The 19743-nt window shown below is 40.8% G+C and overlaps 1 long non-coding RNA gene across 1 annotated transcript; it reads left to right on the top strand.

The window, feature by feature from the left end:
- Nucleotides 1-4295: 4295 nt before the first annotated feature.
- Nucleotides 4296-19482, top strand: LOC141278317 (uncharacterized). Its single transcript, XR_012330836.1, has 3 exons — nucleotides 4296-5116; nucleotides 7505-7574; nucleotides 18444-19482. It is a non-coding gene; the product is annotated as an uncharacterized lncRNA (long non-coding RNA).
- The last annotated feature ends 261 nt before the right edge of the window (nucleotides 19483-19743 follow it).

The raw sequence follows: 19743 nt of genomic DNA, 5'->3' as shown, positions 1-19743 counted from the left end.
GACCCTAGCTGATCCAGAATTTGATTGCAGACACATGAAACCATCTACGATCAGAACTACTCAGCTAAGCCTAGCTCAACTGGTCAACCCGCAGAAACTCAAGCTAAATAAATAGTTGCTATTTAAAACCACTAAGTTTTAGAGTACTTATACAAATTCTAATACAACCGGCTCCAAGAAAATGTGCCAGATGAATTGATGGGAGGAGTAAAGACGGCATCTCCTAGGCCCTGGGAGCTGGGAATTTGATGTATCAGCAGCAGCTTTGTTTCTAGAATATGTTGAATGTACTTAAAAAAAAAAAAAAAACTTTTAGAGATAATTCACATACTATAAAATTCACACTTTTAAAGTATACAATCTGATGAATTTTAGTATATTCATAAGTTTATGCAGCTATCACCACTATCTAATCCAGAGCAGTTTTATCACCCCTAAAATAAGTCCCATACCCATTAGCAGTCAGTCTCCATTCCCCTCTTCCTCAGCTCCTTGCAGCCACTAATCTACTTCTGTCTCTATGGACTTGCCTATTCTGGACATGTCATATAAATGGAATCATATAACATGTGGCCTTCTGTTTGGTTTCTTTCAAGTAGTGTATAATTTTAGCTCTTATGTTTAGATCTTTGATCCATCTTGGGTTAACTTCTGTATACAGTGTGAGGTAGGGAGTCCAATTTCTTCTCTGTAAGTGGGTGTCCGGTTGTGAGTACTCTTCTAGTTGAATGTATTCAGTGTGGGAGTGAAATTCTTCCCTAAGCAATTCTAATACAAGAGGCAGAAGTGGCAGCCCAAGCTCAGAAGTACTTTCTCGTAACATAATGTGAAGTCTGTATTACCAGACAGACCTCACCCTCAGGCAGCACCAAAGTTCCAGGAATGCTGAAGACAAAAGGGCAAGTGAAACTAAAGTAGTTTAATAACTTGGATGGAAAAGATAGGCACTGCAAATAATTCTTAGTGATTGGGTTCCCATGATTTCAAATTTCTAATCTTTGTAAGTAGGCAGCAATATCTGAAATGCACTCTGAGAAATGTGATAGTGTTTAGAGAGATCACCGAAATGGCGAATGAGTAGTGCCCTCATTAACATTCTGCTGGGAGATTTCACCCGATTTATTTTGAATTCACCGTTTGTGGATTCTGGATAACAGACATTAACTGACTGCATGTGAAGATGCTGAACCAAGCATTGTTCCATCTACTTTACTTCCCTCAGATGTTGAATTTTTGTTATATGGCCTTTAGCAGCTCTTAGAAGGGATTCTCAGAGTACACTATCGCCTGTGGGAACTGTTGATAGAGGCTGGGGATCATCTTGTTTCCTCAATTTGGAGGTTTTGGAGCCAGGGCTGTAATAATCTTGTGTGTCACATGAAGTCTTCAGGATCTTAGAAAGGGGATTGTGATATTGTGATCGACAATGAGAAATACATATTTGGTCTTTGTCCTGGTCCTGGCACAGAGAGCTTAAAACTCTTGGACTGTCCTAAGAGATGAGAAGAAGAAAGGTGTCTTTTGTTATGTTAATGATATGAAAAGTACCTAGGGATAGGGGTTGATTGCCAGTGGAACTAACCACGTGATTAGAGAAGTAGAACCTTCAATTCCACTACCCCCCCCTCTGAAAAATCTGGAGATTGAATTCAACTACCAATGGCTGATGATTTAATCCATCATGTCTCTGTAATGCAGCCTCCATAAAAACCCAAAAGGATGGGGTTCAGAGAGCTTCCTGGTTGGTGAGCACATAGAGATTTGGGGAGAATGGTACCCCAGTAAGGGCATGGAAATTCCTAATCCTTTCGTCTAGCTTGTCTTATGCATCTCTCCTATCTATCTGGCTGTTCCTGAATTAAATCCTTTAATATGCTTTGTGATAAACTGGTAATCTACCGAGTAAACAGGTTTACTGAGTTTTGTGAGCTGCTCTAGCAAATTAATGGAACCCAAGAACAGGGTCATGGGAACCTCTGATTTATAGCCAGTCCGTCAGAGTCACAGGTAACAACCTGCACTTATAATTGGCATCTGAAGTGTAGGACGGTCTTGTGGGACTGTGTCCTTTACCTGTGTAGTCCGATACTATCTCCTGGTAAGTGTCAGACAGTTGAGTTGAATTATAGGACCCCCAGCTGGTGTCAGAGAATTGCTTGGTTGTGTGGAAAAACTTACATCAGAATAGGGTTCAGCATCTGAGGGATGCATACAGAGAACTGGCACTGAACTGAATGCCACTTTTAATGTCAAGAAGGAACTACATCCATTCCAGGGAGAGACAACCCAGGATGGAGCTGCTGAAGGAACAATAATTTTACTGAGGCATCAAGAACTCCTTTACCTGACAGATGAAAGGATACTTAATTAAGGAGGACGTATTTTGAACTTTAAGAATTTCAGACTTAGGACCATTCACTCAACTTGATCAAGAAAAACTGATTTTTAACTTTAATGTCTTTGGACTTTAACTCGCAAAAACTTTTACTCACAAGGGCAAGATAATTTGATTTGGACTTTCATATAAAATGCAATACTTCTGAATTTTAATATGATAATGGGAGGGTATGTATATTAAAATCTGTCATCTCTACATTGTTGACATTTTATTATTGGAGTGTCTATATTTTCATGTTGTCACTTAATCTCATTGCTGACTCTCTCATATGTTATGTCAGACAATGTGCCTGGACATTATTTAGGGCCAAAAATAAAATAGTGAATGGGTTTTCAGCTTTGGGTGCAGAAGAAATTTGAAGTTAATTTACTTACTGTATCATTCAGACTCATTTTTCGAGCATTCTGAGGGGAAAATCAATATGGATCCCCAGTGGTCTCAGGAGGATACCTAAAGAAGGACTCTTCTGATAGATACCTATTTTCACCCCGGTTGATAGCCACCCCCGGCTCCCATCCCCAACTGACCATATACTTCATGGTTAAGCCCAATGTGTTAAGGGAAAAAACGCAAAGTTAGGGAATTTTTTGGAGGAATACTTCTCTCCTATTACAGATGTTTTTCTCCATATGGGGAGACCTCATATAGTATAATTCTTGCCCCCTTTCTCCCCTTTTGCTGATTCCGCAGGGAAGGACCCAGGCTTCTCACTGTAGGGTGCTTGGTTTTTCAAAAGCGACATCCAAAAAGTAAGCATCTAAGCACCTCAGGCAGAAGCTGTAAGGCTTATGATAAAGTAGCCTCAGTGGTCCAAGAATGCCATGTCTGTTATATTCTGTTCATTAAACAAGTCACTAAAGCCAGCTTGGTTTCCAGGGGAGGGGAGTTAGTTTGTACCTTTTGATGTGTGAAACAGTAGGTTTGTCCGTGCAAGGTAGGATTGATGGTGGCCTTCTCTGGAGCTTATCTGCTCTACACGTTATACGTTTTCCCATGCTTTTACTTTCAACCTGTCTGTGCTTCATAATTAAAATATGTTTCTTAGGAACAGCATGAAGTTGGGTCTTGATTTTTTTTAATCCAAACTAATAATTTCTGCCACTTAATATATATGTTTATTTCATTTACATATAATTATTAGTATAATTGCATTTAAGTCTCCCATGTTATTGTTTGTTTTATACTTAATCCATTTGTTCTTTGTTCTACTTTTTCTCCTTTCCTGTTTTCTCTTGAGCAAATTGTACTTGTTTTAGTATCCCATTTTCTTTTATGTATTATCTTCATAAGTCTTTGTATTAAACTTGTTTTTAGTAATTGCTTTGGAGTGTACAATATGGATTATTAAACTGTCATCTCCTTTATTTTTTATATTTTATTTTTTTGGCCACACCACGTGGCATCTTAGTTCCCCCCAACTAACCCGTGCCCCCTGCATTGGAAGCATGGAGTCTTAACCACTGGACCGCCAGGGAAATCCCTGTCATCTTCTTTAATGAACAGCATAAGTACCTTAAAATAGAATAATTCCCTCAATCTCCTTCCATATTTTGTCGTCTTGTCACTTTATACTTTACCACGATGTATATTATAAATACCGTAACCAATGTTTGTATTTTTGCTTTAGTCAAAAAAATTTTAAAGAATAATGTGTTTATATGTAAATATAATCTATAATATCATATAAAGAAATCATATATGTGTGTATAATACATATTGTAAAAAACAAATATGTATGTGTGTGAATACACACAAATCTGTGACAGATAGATGGATGGATAGATATAGACACCATCTCAAGGCGCCTGTCTCTCAGATCTCCTCTACTCCTTCTCTTTAGGTCTACTCCCAAGCACTGAGTGAAGACCCATGGAAAAGACATGGTGAGTGAGTGGAGACTTGCTTTGTGGCTGGCTGAGGGTTCTTTGAATTGCAATCCATTGTGCTTCCCACATGAGGCTGTTAAAAGGTCATTAGAATTTTGACTAGTAAGTCTATGGTGGATCCCTCCTCCTGCTGCAGTTGTGCAAGGTATGAGACTAGTGCTCAGTCCTTTATTTATTTATTTTTCTCCTGGAAAGTGTTCCTCACTCTCTGGAGTATGGGTTATTTGGGTTTCTTTGTGTCTGCTTCTGACGGGTTTTAAAAAACTATGATTTTGCAGGTTTTCCAGCCTTCTGTTGTTGTTAGGGTTTTGTTCCTTTCTACATATGAATTAAAGCAGAATTTTCCAAATTCCTTAGAATTAAGAGAATTCACATTTAGGTTTCCTTCAACCTCAAAGGCTTTTTTACTCTTACTCTTGAACTTGTCTAATTCACGTATATTGCTCAAGTTTCAACTTCAGTGTCCTTTCCTTATGAGAGACTTCCTCTAATAATCCTTCTATTTCTCTTCTAATTGTAAATCATTATCTTTGTGAGATTCTCAGTAGTTGTCATAGTGATGGGGCTAATACTCTGTGATTAATGTAGCTGTTGTATCAGAAAATAGGAGCAGGACTTCCCTGGTGGCTCAGTGGTTAAGAATCCGTCTGCCAATGCGGAGGACACGGGTTCGATCTCTGGTCCGGAAAGATCCCACATGCAGTGGAGCAACTAAGCCCATGCACCACAACTACTGAGCCTGTGCTCTAGAGCCCTCGAGCCGCAACTACTGAAGACTGCGCGCCTAGAGCCCGTGCTCTGCAACAAGAGAAGCCTGTGCACCTCAACAAAGGTGAGGTAGTCCCCGCTTGCTGCAACTAGAGAAAGCCCGCATGCAGCAACGAAGACCCAACACAGCCAAAAATAAATAAATAAATTTATATTAAAAAAACCCAACCCTCTTCTCTCTTAAAAAAGAAAGAAAAGAAAAGAAAATAGGAACAGATAGGGGGAGAGGGGATTTTCTGGATAGTAGCTGTGTTTTTGTCTGCCTTGTATTCTATTTGATGTCTTTAACTGTCAGTGGCCCCCATTCCTTTGGACAGACGCTTCTCGCATCTGAGACTTGAGGGACTGTTATTGTACAGTGCCTCCCAGTCACACCTCTCTTCTATTCTAGGTGGGCAAGTGATGGAGGCCGAGCCAACCTGAGAACCCTAGTCCTAGTACCAACATCAGTATTATTCAATACTCCTTAGGTGCAAGACACAGTCTCCCAACTTAAGCTTAGTCAATAGAGGCAATTCATTTGTTTATGTCACTGAAAAGTACAAGAAGTTTGTTTCAAAAATTGAATCACAAGCATTTTTTCAACATGTGGGCTTCATTTAGTAATGAAAATGATGAATGTTAACTTTCTATTCTTGTATTATTTTAGATGTTACATTATCTAATAGGTTCTTATAGGCATGATAGGTCAATGGCTCTGGTTTCATTACTAATTCTTTAATGACTGCTCCGTATTCTGCAGTTATACAATAAACTGCTGTATACCTTCTTTGGGGGGATAGTACCTTATACGCTAACTGGGAAATACCAGAACCTCTGCAGCTCATTAAAAAAATCAGATTATTACGGAGAAAGCATATCTGTGACAACAATAATTTCTTTTATTAATTTCAAATGATCTAGTTTTAGGGATTCAGCATCAGCAGAATGCAACCTGTAGTGGGATCCATCTACCTTCCTTTCTCTTTTTCTCCCTTCTCCCTTCTTGAGCTCCCTTCTGTTTTCTCTCCCTTGTTTCTCTCTCTTTCCTTTGCTTTCTTCTCATCCACATCTTCCCTCATTTCCATTCCTCTTTATTACATATACCCCATTTCACTTTTATTAGGATGCATATAAAGGAGACAATAAAACTCAATAAAATGGCAACTTACTAGGACAGTGAAGGCCGATGAAGAATCTCTGAAATGTTATAGCCTATTCTGAGGGTGGGCCAGTTTCTCTTAAAGTCATTTAGTGGAAGAGAATTTCCCAGGATGAAGATACGGCTAAGCCGGATAGGCTCTGGGGCAGGGTTACTGCCTCTCCAGGGTTCTCCAGTTGGTGGGTTGTGATGATAAAACCAGCTCTGAGTACAGGAGATTTTCATTTGATGAGTGGTCTGAACATCAAACTTAGTGGTTATAAAATATTTGCTGCTAAAAGCCACAGAGCATTGATAAACAGATCCTGGACAGCTGAGTTATTGCAATCTACTTAACACAAGGAGAACAAATTATGAGTCAAATGTTCCTGTTTAATAACCCTACTCAGGGCAGAGGGCTGCTCAAGGCTGGCATTAACTCTGCATGCACTGTGTCTGGCCAAGATCCCGGCAAGGGCTGTGCAGGATGGAAGCGATTCAGGTGGGTTTGCCATTAGGTACTAAGGTACGCAGAGAGGAAATTTTAAAAGGCCCATCTGGTAAAGGAAATAAACAATTTGTAAAACTGCTGTATGGTATCGAATACACTACCAAGACCCCTTCTGTGGTTTACATTTCATCTTCCTTATATTACACGTGTTTAGGCTTATTAAATCTTGGCCTCAGCATAATACTGTATGCTTTTATGCTGTTGGGGGAAGGGAAGGAATATTTGTCTGTTCTCTATTAGTCATTTGAACCTAGGTCAGTCAACTCGGCCCAAGTGCTATAAATACTCTGGTTGAAATCTGACTCCTTTTCTGTACTTCCAAGATTATGCTTTTCTTTAACATAGCCAGAAAGGAACGGCTTCATCTCACTCATGGGAAACAGACTTGAAATACGTTTCTTGTGAGCATTGTTTTAAAAAGGAAATGAATTTAAAATAGTGTTTGTTTCTTAACTGGCTCCCAAGCATGCACTCGGGGGTATGTGTGGAAGGTACATATGGACGGAGGGCGAGTGAACAGTGCTGTGAGTGGGCAGTGAGCCAGCGGGGGGTGCTGCCCTTGACCCGAATGTTGTCCTGAGCATTTTGCTTAATCAGGACTCCGGGGTGGTATTTGAGCCTTAGCCAAGTTGAGGCATCACATCTCTGTCCTGCATCTCCACTTCATTCACTAGCACCCCACACGCCCACGTGCACCTCCTCCAGCAAAAACACACACGTACACGTGTGCGTGCACACACATGTACTCCAGACTTAGGCTCTGACCGCTTTTGGAAGCTTTTACTCCTCCAAGCCATTTTCATTCTTTCCTTGACCCCCAGGGCTGAAATCACTGCTGGAGATCTACCTGCAGAATCCACACACTCTGCTGGAAAAGAATTAGAAGTAAAGGTATGCAAAATACATGCTTCAAAAAAGTGCACAGAACCAAATTAAGCCCCACAGTATTTTTCTCTCTATTGGCATACTCCCAAATAGTTCCAAATTGGTTTGCCTGAGTCAAGAATTTCCTTAAATGAAATGCTCTGTGCTGGGAAGGCTTTTAAGACCTCTTCACCTTAAAGTGCAAACCTAGAAAGCAAAGTCTCGATTTGGCATGCCACTTAAAACATGATTAGTGGAGCATATCAGCAGGCTAGAAATAGCTGCATTTGTGAACCTCATGTTCTCTAGCTCTTGACTGCCAGCCAAGCCCCAAATCAATCCCAAAGAATGAAAAATAAGATAATAATGAGAAAATGGACTTTTCAAGCCAAACCCCAAGAAAGCATCTTAGTCTCCGTAAGCTGACTTTGGGCCACATAAAACAAGAAATGGTAACTCTGTCCTGTCTTTAAACAATTTGCTGTGTCACTACACACACACCCTCCCTTCTCTTTAGGTCTTGGTTTCCTTTTTCGTAAACCGGGGACCCATTTTGCTAACTTTCTCCTTTGGAATATAATGCGTTCTTATGTCTAAATACCTGGTGCTTCCCATCTGCTGGGATATTTTGAGGGGGAAGGTTTTTCAGAAGTCCCAGATATTAAGCTTAATTCCTGTTCTGAGTTGGTGTAAGGCACGCTTGATTTTTTTCCTTCCCGTTGAAATATGTCCTGTACCTTGCCTAGGACAAGCTGTTGTAAAATGTTTCAAGAGCTCTCTTTTGTTTTGAGGCCGTACTTCCTTTGGTCTGAATCTGAGCTGGGTGGCAGGCGAGCGGACCCACTTTTGACTTCTCCCTACAGAGCCGGGTGGGCGTTTCCTGCCCCTGTTTGTTATGGAGGATCAGCCATAAATCAGGGCTCATTTTCCATTTTCTCCTTACTGATGGAATTGCTGGAGGAAAACAACTTGTCTCTCAGGCTCTTGGAGCCCTGCAGGATGAAAAGCTGCATACAATAAAAGTTGTTTTGACAGAAAACTGACCCAACATGACAATGGACAGAGAGGGGGATGACGAAAGGGAGGGGGAGAGAGGGGACACGCTTTTCTGTTTTGAACCAAGGCGTGCTCTCTTTTTTCTTTGTTAAATTACTTTTTCATATGAAGGACACAAAGGGAACGGCCCCTACTGGCAGCCAGGAGGCAGAAAACAAACCCTTTGAAATTTCTAATTTGTTTATAGATGGTCCTCCAGGAGCCAGCTGGAAAATAATTTTGTCTGCCAGAGACAGGGAACGGCTACCCGAGGGTGTTGTGGTGAAAAAAATGACTCTCGAGTTTTGGTCCTTGAATGTCTTATTGTTCAGCACTCAGCAGTTGTTCTGAAATTACTCATCTGGCAGAGAAAGAAAATGAAAGAAAAATCCCTCCACTACTCTCTGGCCTGAGTCTCGAGGAACGTTAGCTTCTAAAAAAATGTTTTTTGATTTGGTTTTATACTGTGTGTCAATTAATTGTCGAGTTACACAAAAGTTTGTGAAATCCTGTCTGCTAATATGTCTTTTCCTCTCTGAGGAGGATTATTTCTGTGGCTACTTCCCAGATCGGTCACTTCACCCAGTTCAGGCGACACTGTTTTCCCTCTGTGATGTGCTAACAATTGAGCTCCTTTTCTAGATAATACCATAGAGTCTATAGACCTCTCATGGGCAAACCTAATCTGAGGGTGTTTCAGAATGCGGATAAGACGTAGGTTTGGAGATAGTCAGGGATCTCTGTTCTTGAACATAAGCGGGTTTCTAGAAGTTTCCCCCTCAGTTGTGTTGTTTATGAAATCTGGGCTATGATCACCTTTCCTGCATTTATGGTGATGTGGAGATACCCTCACACCTGGTATAGGGCAGCAGCAATGTTTTCACAGAAACTGAGATCACTGACTTGGAGGAGAATGCCTCAGACAGTCCTTTTATCCTGTAGATTAGGAAACTGAGACCCAATGACTTGATGAAGGAGGCATAGCTGTTTAGGGCAGACTTATGGTTAGAACTCACGTCTCAACTGTTAGCCTACAGCTGCTTGCACTATTTCTTCCATTCTCATGGCTTTGGCGATGGAAGTAATTTTAGGTAATATGTCAATTTTACATGAATCTCTCTAAATCCATGGATTTGACCCCTCCCTGTAATCCCAGGAGAGGCCTAACTATTTGCCGTCTGAAGCTGAAAGAGTAAACTAAGTGGGTCCGTGCTATTACCTGCCTCTTTTTGACTTTGGGGTGGTGAAAACTACTGAAATCACAGTAGCAGGAGAATGGTACAACCACGACTTTAAGATCCAACTTCTTCTGGGCTCTCAGTGTTTCCTGATTATCCTTCTCTGCTTGCCTAACGTGCTCTTTTTTTCTCAAGCCTTCATTCTCCTTCAACGTGTTATCCATCCCCCCAATTTCCTGATGATTGTCAGTCGATGACCCCACTCCGTATTTTACAGAGAAAATGGAAGCTGTTCACAAAGGTCTCCTTCAAACTCCTGTCTCTGCACCCCGACACTTAACACCTCTACCCACCTTGCTCCCCTTCATATTTCTGTGAGATATGTACCATTTCTCGTAAATACATGTTCCGTCTCTACTGAATTCTTTGTTCTTGTTCTTTGTGCTTGTTTCAGCGTGCTCAGTCTAGTCACTGTGCTCTTACTTTCTTGATCCTTAAATTTATTCTGTTTGGTGATTCTTTCCGATGTATGCTTAAGCCACTCCCACTGACCCTGTATCTCCTCTGGCTCCTGATGTACCTTTCTCTTTTCTTTCACAGCAGATCTTCCTGAAATAAGAAGTCTGTATCACTGCTTCCATTTTTTACTGCCCACTTATTCTGCAACCTAAAGTATCTGGGTCTTACCTCTGTTACCCTTCAGAATCTACCCTTATAGGTCCCAAGAGATGAACTCGTGGCAAAATTCATTGGATATACACTTCCTAGGCATAATCATATTTAACCCATGGGCAACATTTGACACCAGTGGTAACTTTGTTTATCTTAAAACAATCTCCTTATTGAATACATGGCATCATATTACTCATGGTTTCCCCCATAACTCTCTGGCCATTTCATTTCAGATTTCTTTTCATCCTCATTTTCATCTGCCCAGGTCGTTAGTATTGGCATTGGTTAGATTTTCTCCTAAACATATAATCCTATCCGTTTCACTGTGTTTAATTTTCCACCCATATCCTGGCAACTTCCAAATCTTCCTTTCCAACACATATGTCTATTCTGAATTTCAGACCCAGTTATCCAAATGCCTACAAGACATCTCTATTTGGGTGTTCTGCAGGCATCTTCAACTCGATACAGAACAAAGCATCCTTTGTTCTGAACCTGCTCTTTCGCCCATGTTACTTATCTCAGTGAAGGGTAACATAGTTCACCCAGTTGTCCAGGCCAGTATCTTGAGATTCCTGCCTGACCCCTTTCTCTAGCACTGCTTCTCATCCAAAGTCTCTAAGCCATTTTCACACAACCCTAAATACTTCTCAGTTCCATCCAATTTCCCTCATACCTTAATCCCGGCCACTGTCTCTCTTGCTTGGATTACTCCATAGACTTCTAATTGTTCTCTTTATGTTCTGTATTGTTTCCAATTTACTTCCTATACTGCAGCGAAAATGATATGACTAAAACAAAAATCTATCCAAGTCATTGTCTTTTTTGACTACCTCTCCATTGCCCAGAAAAAGGCAATACTTTGACTCCTTTTATGTGAGTTACATGACCTAAACTCTACTTATCAATTCTACTTCATCTTGCCTGTTTTCCCTACATATACTCTTTAATCTAGTAAACTTATTTTATTTCCTGCAATATGCCTTGCTTTTTCTATCTCTTTCAGTCAACAAGGGTTTACTGAGCATTTACTATGTGCTAAGCACCTTCGCTGTTTTCCCTGCCTTCACTCTTTCTTTCCTTCACCCTACTTTTAATGTAGCTAACTCACTCCTTGGACTTCGCCTGGGAAGTCTTCCCTGATACCCTTTATGTTAAGGGTTCCTGCTCTATGCTTCCATAGCAGCTCAATTGTCTTCTATGGCAGTGCTTACTGCTTTCTTTATAATTGCTTGTTTAATTTCTAACCAGTCTTCCCCACTAATTGTATGGGGATAAGGGCACAGACTGTTATCTGCCTTGTTCACTATTGTGTCTCTATTGTCTAGAACAAAGGAGAGGCTTAGTAAACATTTATGGAATGAATAGATAAGTGAATATTTTAAAAGTTTGGAGACAGAATGTGCATAATGTTGCTAACAGTATCACCATTCAACTGATAATAAGATGACAGGCTTCTCAAGGAGTTAAGAAAAGCTATGTTTAAATTTTATCCTTTCATTCTGGAGGTCTTTAGAACATTCTCAGAAAGACCTGGCATAAGGGAAGGGTAAGATGAGATAATTTGTTGACCTGGCACATTTATAAATGTCTACAGAGCACCCTAAATTAGCCCCATATTGACATAGTCCAGGGAGAGCCATGGCAGGTGATGTCATTCTTGTTCTCTTAGTCCCAGGAGCTAGAGACTCAGGGAACACTTATGTGGGCATGATTCCCATGTCTAGCCCCTCCCTCAGGTGTATGGGGGACAGAAAGAATGCAAAAGGAAAAAGAGAAAAGTAGAAAAGGAGCGCAGATAGGCAGTGATTGTAGAAGTTTTGCAAACTGTATGTTTTTAATCTTTACAGCTTAATTTCAAAGCCTACTGGGCAGTAGCTTGTCCAAACTGTGATACAAGATAAATCAACATTCATGGCAAGGTTGCTAAGTGCAAGGAGGTCTTATTAGTGTAAAATCACGTAAAGGAGCAAACATAAGGAATGACAGAAAATAACTTTATAAGAGTACAAAGTTAATGCACACAGGAACAAAGGGCCCAGGGCTAAAAGGCAAAACTTAATATTTGTGTCAGGGATAGCATGGTGATCATTCATTAGACTGATAGTACATTGCTAATGGGATCAGAGCTAGCAAAGTAGCAAAGATTCCAACATGATTATTCTACTAGGTTATTTATAATGTGTGGCTATTGTAAAAAATCCCCAGGAAATATTCACATATCAAATCTAATGGCAGATCAGATTTAATAAAAGCTATCCTGTTTATTGAGTTCTATCATACGTCATAAACTATGCTAAGACCTTATAAACGTTATTGGGTTTAGTCTTCATGTCAACCTTGAAGTAGATATTATTATTCCCATTTCACATACTGACTAGTCAGCGTGTCAGGTGGGAATTATGACTCCACAGCCTGTCTTCTGCGGGGCTGTGCTATCCAGCCATTCTCCTAGTTGATGTACATTTAATTCTCGCACTAAGGATCTCAGAGCATATTTCAAACCATAAGATTCAAGTCTCGCTGAAATAAAACCCTCTAGATTGTGGAAAAGTCCTTTTCTCAACGTGTCACATGTAGGGTGGGGGTGATGGGGTGAATGTGAGGATGAGGAAAGAGACTGAAAGTGAACTCTCTTTCCTTCCCACCCTAAGTTTGTGAATCCCCACTTGGAGTGATTTGATGTGCTTTGATAAACCACTTGTCCTAACATGTTATCTGCAATTTATATCATCACTTCAAAAAATTGGGCAATATTACTAGAAGATCCCTGCCAGTACATCTTGAATGGATAATACTTTAAACTAGCAATTAAAAAATGCTTATTGAGAGAGCTCTATGTTTCTCATATGCAAATAGACATTGAGGCATAGTTTAAAGCAATATAAATTCTGGCAAGACGTATAAACATATGTTAGACATATAAACGACAAAATAAAATACAAAGAGATAAGTACCATGCTGGATATTGTAGTGGGGGTTGATTAAGCTGGCCCTTCTATCATCCCTTCCCCTTTCTCTGGTGACACAGTATCTCCTTCTTGTAGGGAATCCATTTTGTTCATGACCCTGAGTTTATCAACCTCAAGTATGAGTCCAAGACTGAGACTTAGCCAATCAGAGAGAAAGTACTCCACTCTCTCATCTCTCACCTCATCCTGGATTCATTCAGGAATGGGCATGTGACTCAAGCCAAGCCAATCCCATTCTCTTTCTTGTGAATTTGAGTCTCAAGTGAAATGGCACGGGGTGGGGGAATTGTTTCTTTCTGGCGGCAACACTCTGGAGAGAGGACCCATTACTCTCTACCATCAAGATTCATATAACTACCCTGTTTCAGTCCTTCTAGAGGAAGGACTGTCGAATCTGAATGAGATCCTTGCTGGGTAGAGTAATCTTGCTTGTAGGTTTTTCCCTTTCATCACTTTAAATATGTCCTGCCACTCCCTTCTGGCTTGCAGAGTTTCTGCTGAAAGATCAGCTCTTAACCTTATGGGGATTCCCTTGTATACTATTTGTTGCTTTTCCCTTGCTGCTTTTAATATTTTTTCTTTGTATTTAATTTTGGTAGTTGTATTAATATGTGTCTTGGTGTGTTTCTCCTTTGCTTTATCCTGTATGGGACTTTCTGTGCTTCCTGGACTTGACTATTTCCTTTTCCATATTAGGGAAGTTTTCAACTATAATCTCTTCAAATATTTTCTCAGTCCCTTTTTTTTTCTCTTCTTCTTCTGGGACCCCTGTCATGCAAATGTTGGTTCGTTTAATGCCCCAAAGGTTTCTGAGATTGTCCTCAATTCTTTTCATTCTTTTTTCTTCATTCTGCTCTGCGGTAGTTATTTCCACTATTTTGTCTTCCAGGTCACTTATCCGTTCTTCTGCCTCAGTTATTCTGCTATTGATTTCTTCTAGAGAAACTTTAATTTCATTTATTGTTTTGTTCATCATTGTTTGTTTGCTCTTTAGTTCTTCTAGGTTCTTGTTAAACGTTTCTTGTATTGTCTCCATTCTATTTCCAAGATTTTGGATCATCTTTGCTATCATTACTCTGAATTCTTTTTCAGGTAGACTGCCTATTTCCTCTTAATTTGTTTGGTCTGTTCAGTTTTAACTGTGCTCCTTCATCTGCTGTGTTTTTCTCTGTCTTCTCATTTTGCTTAACTTACTGTGTTTGGGGTCACCTTTTCGGAGGCTGCAGGTTCGTAGTTCCCATTGTTTTTGGTGTCTGCCCCTAGTGACTAAGATTTGTTCAGTGGTTTTTGTAGGCTTCCTGGTGGAGGGGATTTGTGCCTGTGTTCTGGTGGCTGAGGCTCGATATTTTCTTTCTGGTGGGCAGGACCGTGTCGGAGGTGTGTTTTGGGGTGTCTGTGACCTTATTATGGTTTTAGGCAGCCTCTCTGCTAATGGGTGGTGTTGTGCTCCTGTCTTGCTAGTTGTTTGGCTTACGGTGTCCAGCACTGTAGCTTGCTGGTGGTTGAGTGGAGCTGGGTCTTAGCGCTGGGATGGAGATCTCTTGGAAAGCTTTTGCCGTTTGATATTACCTGGAGCTGGGAGGTCTCTGGTGGACCAATGTTCTGAACTTGGCTCTCCCACCTCAGAGGCACAGGTCTGACACCTGACCTGAGCAGCAAGACCCTGTCAGCTACATGGCTCAGAAAAAAAGAAAGAAAGAGAGAGAGAGAAAGAAAGGAAGAAAAAAGTAAAATAAAATAAAGTTATTAAAATAAAAAGATTATTAAAAAGTAGTAAAAAAAAAAATAGAGAACCCTAGGACAAATGGTAAAAGCAAAGCTGTACAGACAAAATCACACAAAGCAGCATGCACATACACACTCACAAAAAGAGAAAAAGAAAAAAAATATGTATATATATAAAGAAAAAAGGAGAGAGCAACCAAATCAATAAACAAATCTACCAATGATAATAAACTCTAACTACTTAACTAAGATAAACATAAAACCAGAAACAAATTAGATGCAGAAAGAAAACCCCAAGTCTACAGTTGCTCCCCAAGTCCACAGCCTCAATTTTGGGATGATTTGTTGTGTATCCATGTATTCCACAGATGCAGGTACATCAAGTTGATTGTGGAGATTTAATCTGCTGCTCCTCAGGCTGCTGGGAGAGATTTCTCTTTCTCTTCTTTGTTCACACAGCTCCTGGGGTTCAGCTTTGGATTTGGCCCTGCCTCTGTGTGTAGGTCACCTGAGGGTGTCTGTTCCCCACCCAGACAGGACGGGGTTAAAGTTGTAGCTGATTAGGGGTCTCTGGCTCACTTGGGGGTGGGAGGTTGGAGGGAGGGATATGGAATGTGTGGCGAGCCAGCGGCAGCAGAGGACAATGTGACGTTGCAACAGCCTGAGGTGCACCATGTGTTCTCCCAGGGAAGTTGTTCCTGGATCTCGGGACCCTGGCAGTGGCGGGCTGCACAGGTCCGGGAGGGGAGGTGGGGATAGTGATCTGTGCTCGCACACAGGCTTCTTCGTGACTGCAGCAGCAGCCTTAGCATCTCATGCCCGTCTCTGGTGTCCACGCTGATAGCCATGGCTCACGGCCGTCTCTGGAGCTCGTTTAGGCGGTGCTCTGAATCCCCTCTCCTCGTGCACCCTGAAACAGTGGTCTCCTGTCTCTTAGGCAGGTCCACACCTTTTCCTGGACTCCCTCCCAGCTAGCTGTAGCGCACTAGCCCCCTTCAGGCTGTGATCACGTAGCCAACTGCAGTCCTCTCCCTGGGATCTGATCTCCGAAGCCCGAGCCTCAGCTCCCAGCCTCCACCCACCCCGGCGGGTGAGCAGACAAGCCTCTCGGGCTGGTGAGTGCAGGTCGGCACCAATCCTCTGTGCAGGAATCTCTCCGCTTTGCCCTCCGCACCCCTGTTGCTGTGCTCTCCTCCGCGGCTCCATAGCTTCCCCCTCCGCCACCCGCAGTCTCTGCCCGCGAAGGGGCTTCCTAGTGTGTGGAAACCTTTCGTCCTTCACAGCTCCCTCCCACTGGTGCAGGTCCCATCCCTATCCTTTTGTCTCTGTTTATTCTTTTTTCTTTTGCCCTACCCAGGTACGTGGGGGAGTTTCTTGCCTTTTGGGTGGTCTGAGGGCTTCTGCCAGCATTCAGTAGATGTTCAGTAGGAGTTGTTCCATGTGTAGATGTATTTCTGATGTATCTGTGGGGAGGAAGGTGATCTCTGTGTCTTACTCCTCCACCATCTTGAAGGTCTCACAAGTACATATGTTTGTCTGGTGGTGGAGCTAGCCATATAGAAACGGAATTTTTTGCAAAATCAGTGAGACATATGGTATTTTTAAAAGTATGATACCAACAAGAATGTGGCTTCTCAAAAATTCTTGCTGCCTTGCTGCACCACACCAGCAAGTCACTTCAGAGTACACTGGGGCAAATCACTTTATGTCATTATGTCATGGAGCATAATGAAGCACAGAGGCTAATTGAACGAACAGGCCTCAGTGCTAATGTCTAAGCCAGACTGAAGGCTTGAAAAGTTTTCTGATGGGGATAAAGGGGAAAAGATTGAAAGCTGAAGTTAATGATGAAAGCAAAATGAACCCCACAGGTTCATTTTGCTATTGAAATTATTTCAATAGCAACATGTCTCAGAGCCAAAGTTTTGATGATTAATAAAATGAATAGAACAGGTCAGGAATTCCCAGGCTGCCTCAGGTCAGAGTGATGGGTCAATCAATACGTAGCAGGATTGCCTGCTGCCTGGGGGCCAGAACCCACTGACCAGAGATGCACGGTGAAGGGGGAAAATATGGGTCACTGGAAAGGAAATGGTTCTTTTTTACCCCTTGAAATTGGAAAAAGTAGCAATGTAGGGCTCATTTGTTCGTGTCCTATCCTTTTTTTTTTTTTAATTTAAGAAAGACCTCAAAGAGCATGTTACCTTTTAAAAATTTATGGAAGGGTATTTTTTGAAAGAAGGATACAAAAAGTCCCACCAGCCAATCCCCATAAAAGTCAGTTAAAAGACTTTATTTTAATCTGTTCATTTTTTCCCCTGAATTTAAAAGTCATGCATGTCTACTGTAGGAAAAAAAAATGAAAAATATAGAAAAACATATGGAGGAAAAGAAACAACCACTAATATTTCTGCTATCAGTAATAACTATTACTCATATTTCAGTGTATCTTATTTCCAGTGTTTTACAGATTTTTTCCATAGTTAAAGCTATAACATACATACAGTTTTATATCCTGGCTTATTTAACTTAATGATGTGCATTTTTACCATTAAAATTATTATAAATGTTTTTTAAGGGCACCATTATATCTCACCGTATATGCAGAGTATTCCCATGTTGTTGGGCATTTCCCTTTCCATTTTCTGTTATTATTACTAATCTGTGGTGGAGATCTTTGAGCCAGGAGCATTGTTCACATTTCCGGCTATTTTTAGATGATTGATCCTAAGGATTTTTCTAAACTTAAACTCCCATTTGTGGGGAAATAGGGCCTCAAATAAGTATGTGCAATATATTCCAGAGATGGAGCCCTCCACAGGAAAATTCTTGACTTATGTCTCACTGTCACTGTACGATTTACCATTGAATGTAATTCACCAGATTGTGTAATTCACAAAAGTCATTCTTGCTCCAACTTCATCCACCACATATATGCAGCACAGAGCCGATCTGATGGGCCATGTGAAGCGTTGTGCAGTTGTGGTTACTGTGACTGGAGATTCATTGCATTTAGGCATTGTAGAAATGCAACCCTTCAAGGCTGAGTAACCCTTTCCATAGACACTACTACAGCTAGATAAATGATACCTGGGGAAAGTTATAAATTTCTATCGCTTGATTTCAACCGGAGAATGTAATACCACAATGCCGACTCCTCCGTCCTCAGCAGATCACAAACAATGATAGACTTTCCATCTGATGTGACAGGGCAGCTGAATCTACTGTAGCCATTTCTGACTATGCAAGACTGTCAAGCTCACCACTGAATAATATAAAACCTGCATTTGCCAAATCTCTCGCTTACATGCCAGATGGAGGAAAACTGCCACCATGTCTAATTTGTAAGCTCGAGTATCTGATCAGAGGGAAAAAAAATCATTATACTTGTGACGAAGAATGGAAAGAACCATATCATGATCCACGAAGGATGAACTTATGGAGGAAGAAAAAAAGAGGAATGTGTCAACTGACGACACAATCCACCTATTGCTCGATAAGGTTAATGCTTGTTCATGTAAACATATAAAAGCTACATTTTAATAAAACTGAGTGTGCTCTAGAAAGTACTTCTTTTCAAGGCTGCAAAATTGCTGTAGCCCTAAAACCCTTTGATAAATGAGCATTTCTAGGATAGGCTGAAATAGTGGGTCAGAGAAAAGTGAAATATACTATAGAGGAAGGATTTAACCTAATCAGAATGTAAACCTGCATGGGGTAAGACTATGCTCATTTCTTTCTCTCTGTTTAGATCTGACATAGATTTATACATATTTAGGCACTGTTTTTACTGAGCGATGATAACGTGATTGGGGTAACAATAATGCACTTAAAATTTTTAAGTACCTTACAGCCCATACAGTTGAAAATGTAGCAGAATATGCCACCCCAAAATATGCCACTTTGGCATTAGGATTATTTTGAACTGAAGGAAATTGAGAAGAAGCAGATATAAGAAAAAGCGTTTCTTCTGTCCTCCCTCTATTTGCTTAAAAGCAGGATATAAATTTGCAAAGTGCCCCCTGCTCCTTTCTACCAGGAAGAGAAGTTAATCACCAGAGACAACTTTAGACCCTTAGCCCAGAGACAATACCAGAGGAAACTACATAACAAACCTCGCTAAGACTAGCTCTCATCTACTATTAGTTTCCCCATATATTTGTCTTCCCACAGTTTACTGTCCCTTGAAGCTCAAAGTCCTTTTCCTTTGTCTTGTCCCTGCTCTAAAAATTTATTGATCTTTTGTTAAGATACTACATAAGTCCAAGTTTTAGCCACCCCTTTACTCATCGCTGGGTACTCCCAAGAGCATGCGTGATGTACATGTTAATAAACTTATGTTTGTTTTTCTCTCATGAATCTGCCTTTTGTCATTCTGATTTACAGGGCCCCAGCCAGAGAACCTAAAATGGGTAGAAGAAAAAGGGTTTTTTTCCCCCCTCCCTTCACAAAGTGTTCTTGTCCATTATTTTATTTTGATATACACACGCTGATGCAAATTACAAAACTCAAAGGTGGATAGACATGATATTTATATATGAGGAAACTGAGACTCAGATAAAATTCATATGCAGTATTTCACAACCACTAAGAGATGGGTCTGGGACCGATACC

Source organism: Tursiops truncatus, chromosome 3, assembly GCF_011762595.2.
Source record: "Tursiops truncatus isolate mTurTru1 chromosome 3, mTurTru1.mat.Y, whole genome shotgun sequence".
NCBI classification, from domain to species: Eukaryota; Metazoa; Chordata; class Mammalia; order Artiodactyla; family Delphinidae; genus Tursiops; species Tursiops truncatus.
This window is presented reverse-complemented; position numbering and strand designations above follow the sequence as displayed.